This window comes from Salmo trutta, chromosome 10, assembly GCF_901001165.1.
Source record: "Salmo trutta chromosome 10, fSalTru1.1, whole genome shotgun sequence".
Taxonomy (NCBI): domain Eukaryota; kingdom Metazoa; phylum Chordata; class Actinopteri; order Salmoniformes; family Salmonidae; genus Salmo; species Salmo trutta.
Window position 1 is genome coordinate 2,370,739 of NC_042966.1, and position 8,198 is coordinate 2,378,936.

The 8,198-nt window shown below is 40.0% G+C and overlaps 1 long non-coding RNA gene across 1 annotated transcript; it reads left to right on the top strand.

Annotated features, from left to right (window-relative positions):
* The first annotated feature begins 3,971 nt into the window (after positions 1-3,971).
* Positions 3,972-6,049, top strand: LOC115200827 (uncharacterized). Its single transcript, XR_003879602.1, has 3 exons — positions 3,972-4,127; positions 4,210-4,272; positions 6,014-6,049. It is a non-coding gene; the product is annotated as an uncharacterized LOC115200827 (long non-coding RNA).
* Positions 6,050-8,198: the final 2,149 nt, after the last annotated feature.

The following is an 8,198-nucleotide window of genomic DNA, read 5'->3' on the forward strand; positions in this document are numbered from 1 at the left end:
CAGCACTTCAGTCATATTGATATAGGCTACCATCCATTAAAGGCCTATAGCATCACTGTCTATATTTGCTTGTAATTACAGTAACATGAATTTCCTTTGGGTTTTTACTGTAAGTCTCATTATCCAAAATGACATGACATATCTCTGCTATCTTTGACAGCTCAGATATACACATATGACCTTCCCTCTGTGCCTCCCTCACCGTGTGTGGCCCATGGTCATGCCTAGCTGCTTATATGTCACCAGGGGATCTATTTCTGCTGAAGACAAATGCACCTGGTGGCTATAGGGCTCTGGGCTGGTGTGTGTGGGCTGTAGAGGTTACAAAGGTCTCTTTATAATCTCCAAACTTTAGCAAGTGTAAGTGCCCTGGCTGTTCGTGAACTGTTGAACTTGAATGTGATACGGCATGGCAACACTTCAGAACAGCCCTAAATAGAGATTGTGCCAAGGATCCTGCACTCTTCTCCTTCCCTAGCACAGTAACAGTCAACAGCATGGTGTCACAGAGGTCTCTGGGGTTCTGGGGTATGGGTTGAACTGGGGGTTGACATGTAATCAGGATGGCAAATGTAGCCATGGAAGGACTGTTTGCAGCTGTCCCACACGTATTCAAAGCCTCATGCCTCCCCCTTGCATTGGAATCACTCACCAGAGCCATTTTGCTACAAATGTAAATTAAATTAAATGAGAAAGGCATTCTTGACAGCTGTGGACTCATGCACCCCAGTTGACCTCAGGGCTATGGAGGTTGGTGGTACCCAAGCCAGTCGGATCCTGACTGCTGGTGGATTTAATAATGCGTGATCGTGGAATTTACTTGGTAGGCTGCCAGCATACACATTGATGGGAGTGTCATCATATTTTTTACTTTTTGCAAAGCCAGTTGAAGTCTGCCTCTGTTTCTCTCTCTATCTCAGTGTGTGTGTTATAGTTCTAATCCCTAGCATTGTGCCTAGGAGTCAATCATTCCCTCAAATGAAACTGGGGAATTCTATCCAACCAGCAAGTTGCACACAATTGCACTAGATGTCAGATTTTTTTTACATTTACATTTTAGTGATTTAGCAGACGCTCGTATCCAGAGCAACTTACAGTAGTGAATGCATACATTTCATACATTTTTTTCTCCATACTGGTCCCCCGTGGGAATCGAACCCAGAACCCTGGCGTTGCAAACACCATGCTCTACCAACTGAGCCACACGGGACAGATCACGCAAGTTAATAACAATAATCACCATAGAGCAGCTTTGCTATTCGCCCACCACCGAAGGAACTGGGATTTACTGCAATAACATCCCCATTTCCCTCTGATTGCTATCCTGCGATTAAAATCCATCAGACACCTCTGATGCTCATAAACCAAGCAAGCCTCCATAGCATTGATCCATTGGAATTTATTGTATCCGTATCATAACCCATCTTGCACTCTCCCTTCCCCTTCTGCAGCCTACTCTGTCTCTCACAGGAACGGTCTTTTGAGTTTCCCTTGAATCTTCCTGATTGCCCTGTTTAAAAGGCCATACTCTGTCTGTCTAACTTGATTACCCATTATTCTAATCTTGAGATGTGAAATTGCATATAAGATTCCTTGTCACTTCATTCAGCAACTACAGTGCATTCGGAAAGTATTCAGACCCCTTGACTTTTTCCATATTTTGTTACGTTACAGCCTTATTCTAAAATGGATGAAATAGTTTTTTTCCCCTCATCAATCTACACACAATACCCCATAATGACAAAGCAAAAACAGTTTTTTTTACATTTTTGCAAATATTTTTTTTTTAAAAGCCGGAAATATCAGATTTACATAACTATTCGAACCCTTTACTCAGTACTCTGTTAAAGCACATTTGTCAGCGATTACAGCCTCAAGTCTTCTTGGTATGATGTTACAAGCTTGGCACACCTGTATTTGGGGAGTTTCTCCCATTCTTCTCTGCAGATCCTCTCAAGCTCTGTCAGGTTGTATGGGGAGCGTTGCAAAACAGCTATTTTCAGGTCTCTCCAGAGATGTTCGATCAGGCTCAAGTCTGGACTCTGGCTGGGTCAGTCAAGGACATTCAGAGACTTGTCCCGAAGCCACGCCTGCATTGTCTTGGCTATGTGCTTAGGGTTGTTGTCATGTTGAAAGGTGAACCTTCACCCCAGTCTGAAGTCCTGAGCGCTCTGAAACAGGTTTTCATCAAGGATCTCTGTACTTTGCTCCGTTCATCTTTCCCTCGATCCTTACTAGTCTCCCAGTCCCTGCCGCTGAACAACATCCCCACAGCATGATGCTGCCACCACTATGCTTCACCGTAGGGATGGTGCCAGGTTTCCTCCAGACGTGATGCTTGGCATTCAGGGAAAAGAGTTAGTCTTAGTTTCATCAGACCAGAGAATCTTGTTTCTCATAGTTTGAGAGTCATTAAGGCGTCTTTTGGCTAACTCCAAGTGGGCTGTCATGTGCCTTTTACTGAGGAGTGGCTTCCATCTGGCCACTCTACCATAAAGGCCTGATTGGTGGAGTGCTGCAGAGATTGTTGTCCTTCTGGAAGGTTCTCCTATCTCCACAGAGGAACTCTGGAGCTCTGTCAGAGTGACCATCGGGTTCTTGGTAACCTCCCTGACCAAGGCCTTTCTCCACCGATTGCTCAGTTTGGCCGGGTGGCCAGCTCTTGTGTTCTTGGGGACCTTCAATGCTGCAGAAATGCTTTGGTACCCTTCCCCAGATCTGTGCCTTGACACAATCCTATCTCGGAGCTCTACAGACAATTCCTTCGACCTCATAGCTTGGTTTTTGCTCTGACATGCACTGTCAACTGTGGGACCTTATATAGACAGGTGTGTGCCTTTCCAAATCATGTCCAATCAATTGAATTTACCACAGGTGGACTCCAATCAAGGTTTACAAACATCTCAAGGATGATCAATGGAAACAGGATGCACCTGAGCTCAATTTCGAGTGTCATAGCAAAGGGGCTGAACACTTATGTAATGTAATATTTTGGTTTTTTACATTTTTAATACATTTGAAAAAATGTATAACCTGTTTTTGCTTTGTCATTATGGGGTATTGTGTGTAGATTGATGAGGGGGGAAAATGTTATACATTTTAGAATAAGGCTGTAATGTAACAAAATGTGGAAAAAGTCAAGGGGTCTGAATACTTTCCGAATGTAGTGTACACTGAATAAAATATAAACGTAACATGCAACAATTTCTAAGATTTTACTGAGTTACAGTTCATATAAGGAAATCAGTCAATTTAAATAAATTCATTAGATCCTAATCTATGGATTTCACATGACTGGTCAGCAGTGCAGCCATGGGTGGGCCTTGGAGGGCATATGCCCACCTACTTGGCAGCCAGGTCCACCCACTGGGGAGCCAGGCCCAGCCCATCAGAATAAGTCTTTCCCCACAAAAGGGCTTTATTACAGACAGAAATACTATTCAGCATCACCCCCTCCCCACCCCACCCCCCATCAGACGATCACGCAGGTGGTGTGGAGGTCTTGGGTTGGTGTGGTTTCGCGTGGTCTGTGGTTGTGAGGCCGTTGGACGTACTGCCAAAATCTCTAAAATGACATTTGAGCCAGCTCATGGTAGACAAATTAGCATTCAATTCTCTGGCAACAGCTCTGGTGGACATTCCTGCAGTCAGCATGCCAATTGCACACACCCTCAAAACTTGAGACATCTGTGGCATTGTGTTGTGTGACAGAACTGCTCATTTTAAAGCGGCCTTTTATTGTCCCAGCACAAGGTGAACCTGTGTAATGATCATGCTGTTTAATCAGTTTCTTCATATGTCACACCTGTCAGGTGGATTAATTATCTTGGCAAAGAAGAAATGCTCTCTAACAGGGATGTAAACAAATTTGTGCACAAAATTTGAGAGAAATAAGCTCTAAGTGTGCATGGAAAATGTATGGGATTTTATATTTCAGTTTATGAAACATGGGACCAACACTTTACAGTTTATATGTTTGTTCAGTGTATAAAGAAATAAAGCAGGGGTGAGGACATGTAAATATTAAAAACAATATTTATCTTTATCTTGCTGTAGGTGGGGGAATATAAGGCTCTTTGGTTTTTCCCCTCTTTCTAGTTTATGGCCTCGAGAGACCCCTGTTAAAGGTAAGTCTGCACAGTATGTCTATGACAATAGCAAGGCAGAGAGAGATGTGTGTAATGTTTTAATATATTTATGTTACCATAGATGTGGTAAAGAGGTCAATGGAACTCGACCCAAACGATGGAAATGCCATGGAAACGCGTGGGGGTAAGATGACATCCGGGAATGATCCCAAATCTCTTCATTGCCGCCCAGCAAAATGAGCCTAATATTTGTATGGATGTCAAACCCAAAAGCCTATACGTTCATGTCATCGCCATTAATCAACTGCATTGCAGTTAAAAACGACTTTGGCTACTACCACCGATTTCTGTATGCTAGCTATGCTACTAGCTTATACGAACGGGAGTTAGCATTTTTAAACCTGAAAAGGAACAACTTCTAAATGTTGTGCAGAGAAAACAAAAACGCTGAAATACAACCAGCATATGATATTCTTAAAATGATTGATAACAAAAACAACTCTGAATGTAATTGTTAATTCAAGTAAAATTATATGTATATGATATTTAGGCTACAAGTAAAGTCCAAAACGATTTCCATATGGCGAAAATGCATATGTCCATAATGGATTTTACATAACTGATACTTTTTTGCCAAGACACTGAAAGCAAGAGGCTGTGTGAAAAATAAAAAAAATACTTGTTTTTTTCTTCTAAAACGCATGCATTCGATGTCATTAAGCAAGCTCACTATAACGCAACTTGCAACATACTGAATTAACATCAGCTCGCTCCAATGGATACTGTCTAAAGTAATACAAATAGCTTTTCAGGATGTTTAAACAGTTTAAACGCAAGAATGTGCAAATCAGTTGGAAGTACTATTAATCAGAAACTGCTTCGTGATCGAATAATGCACCCATTTATCATTTTATTATGACAACAGGCAGTTTTATTCCTGGATTTACTTAAAGACAGGGAGGAGGGGGAAATACCGAGAGAATTTTGGCAATGCCCGCTCGCTCCCTTCTACTCATGTCATGCAAAAGGAAAACAACGCAACAAAAAAAAGTATGGGAAAGATTAAGGAAAACCTACTTCCTTATACGTCCCTTGCAACATACAAAACAGAAAGTGCGCTCTTATAATTCCACGTTGAAAACAAAAATATGCAGTAAAAGATTCCTCGTCCACTGCAATTAAATGAGCATGCTTTAATTGTCTGTTTTCTCAAAGACTGCTACACGAAAATGTCCACTCCTTATTGGAAAAGCTTTATTAATCGGTAACTATGTAATGGCTATTCATAATCGATTAAAAGAAACATATCATGTGATATGTTAGCACTGCCCTGCTGGTATAGTCGAACACCTGTCTCCTGCAAATGGCGGCAAATGTTCCATGTCCCCCCAGTATAACTGTTTATCTTCTCATGGACATTCGTTCTTTCTCCCACTTAATGAGGAGGGATATTTTGTAGACTTTTGACTAGGTTTATCCCGCGCGAATACAAGCTTTATTCAACAAACACTGTCGAAATGACCTTAATAGGTGGGCCCATTCAACGAAGCACGGAGGATTTCTCACTCGTCCAGAATGTTCTGAGAGTAGGCCTAGCTGAGGCTTTGACCTCCTAAGTTGTAGGCCTACCGAGAGGGGATGGCTCGCATTTCAAATTCCGTGCAAGCAAAACAAGCATACTCTGTACACCAATAAGCAACACAAATACGAATGTATGATGTTTCAAAACGAATATTTGACAGTGGTGTAATGTACTTAAGTAAAAATACTTTAAAGTACAACTTACGTAGTTTTTTGGGGTAACTTTACTTTATTTTTTTCACATCTTTTACTTTTACTTTACTACATTCCTATAGAAAATTATGTACTTCTTACTCCATACATTTTCCCTGACACCCAAAAGTATACTCTTTACATTTTGACAGGAAAATGGTCCAATTCACCCTCTAATCAAGAGAAGATCCCTGGTCATCTCTACTGCCTCTGATCTGGCGGACTCACTAAACACAAATGCTTCGTTTGTAAATTATGTCTGAGTGTTGGAGTGTGCCCCTGGCTATCCGTCAATAAAAAAAAAACAAGAAAATTGTGCCGTCTGGTTTGCTTAAGGACATTAAATGACTTATACTTTTACTTGATACTTAAGTACATTTTAGCTATTTCATTTACTTTTGATACTTAAGTATATTTAAAACCAAATACTTGTTTACTTTTACTCAAGTAGTATTTTACTGGGTGACTTTCACTTTTACTTGAGTCATTTTATGTCTAGGTATCTTTACTTTTACTCGAGTATGACAATTGAGTACTTTTTCCACCATGATCTTTGATTGTTTTTCTTATACACCCTTAGAAAAAAAAGGTTATGGATAGAACCAAAAAGGTTATATGCTTGCTTCATTTATGGCACCCCTTAAGGTTCTATACATGACCTAAATTGGTTCCATATATAACCCTATATGGATCTCAAGGGTTCTATATAGAACCCATTTTGGTTCAGTTAAGAAGAACCCCTAGGGGTTCTGATCAAATAACCCTACAAAGGGTTCTATATAGAACCTTTAGGGGTGTCATAATATATGAAGCAAGCAATAGAACCCTTTTTTATTCTTTTTTTCAAAGAGTGTAGATTCGAACCGTTGATAGAAGTTTTTTTGCAAGTCAGATTTAATACCAATAGCACGGATCTTGTCATATTCATAATGTCAATAAAATAAATATCTAACAAAATGCAATATTCTGAACAATGATGGGTTCCAATATTGTAGGCTTAACTATTCTGGAAGAAGCTCAGACCTATCATAGGTCTACCCACGCGCCTAATCATAGACCTCACCTGAATATGAATTGTTTGGAAATCTAACTATCACTCACTGTCAAAGTTCTTTAAAATACATTTCAATCGCTCTAGAAGAATGCTTCAAAGGTAGGCCTATATATAGCATATAAGATGGTAGACTGTATAGCATATAGGCCTACTATAGTGTTAAGATAGATATGCTACTATGAAGACAATAGAATATCAAGATCGAGTCCAATTTTGAAATGACTCTTACAGCTGAAGATATTTGCATGCCTATAAACGTCACTGCAGGCTCCAGTTAATTGCCCAGTATCCCCAGCAATATCCCCGTAGCCCTGGTAGCTCGCCGTGATCGTATAGTGGTTAGTACTCTGCGTTGTGGCCGCAACAACCCTGTTCGAATCCGGGTCACGGCATTGCAAATACAATGTCACGTCAAAAGGGATGTTTTGAAAATATTAGGATTAAATATTAAGTAGAGTATTACCCCACATTGGCTTGCGGTTGATTTACTTTAATTGCAATAAGTGATTATAGGTCTACTCATGCATTTGATTAAATTACATTTTCATACAGGTTTGTAATTATCATATTTTCACCATGCAGAAAGTATACATACCCCTTAACTTATTCCACATTTTGCTGTGTTAGAGCCAGAATTCAAAATGGATCAAATAAAACATTCCCACCCATCTACACACAATATCCCGTAATGACAAAGTGAAAACAGGTTTTTAGAAATGTGTATTGACAATGAAACACAGAAATATCTAATTCACATAGGCCAAAGTATTCACACCCCTGAGTCAATACAAGTTAGAATCACGTTTGGCAGCAATTAAAGCTGAGAGTCTTTCTGAGTAAGTCTCTAGGAGCTTTGCACACCTGCACAATATTTGCACATCATTCTTTTTGAAATTCTTCAAGCGCTATCAAGTTGGTTGTTGATCATTGCTAGACAGCCATTTTCAAGTCTTTCCATAGATTTTCAAGATGACTTAAGTCAAAACCGTAACTAAGCCACTCAGGAACATTCAATGTTGTTTTGATAAGCAACTCCAGTGTATATTTGGCCTTGTTTTAAGTTATTGACCCTCTGAAAGGTCAATTTGTCTCCCAGTGTGCCTGTGCTTAGCTCTATTCCATTTCATTTTATTAAAAAAAACCCATCTTAGTCCTTGCTGATGACAAGCATACCCATAACATGATGCAACCACCACCATGCTTGAAAATATGAAAAGAGGTACTCAGGACATAAAGTTAATTTCTTTGCTACATTTCTTTGTTGCAGTTTTACTTTAGTGCCT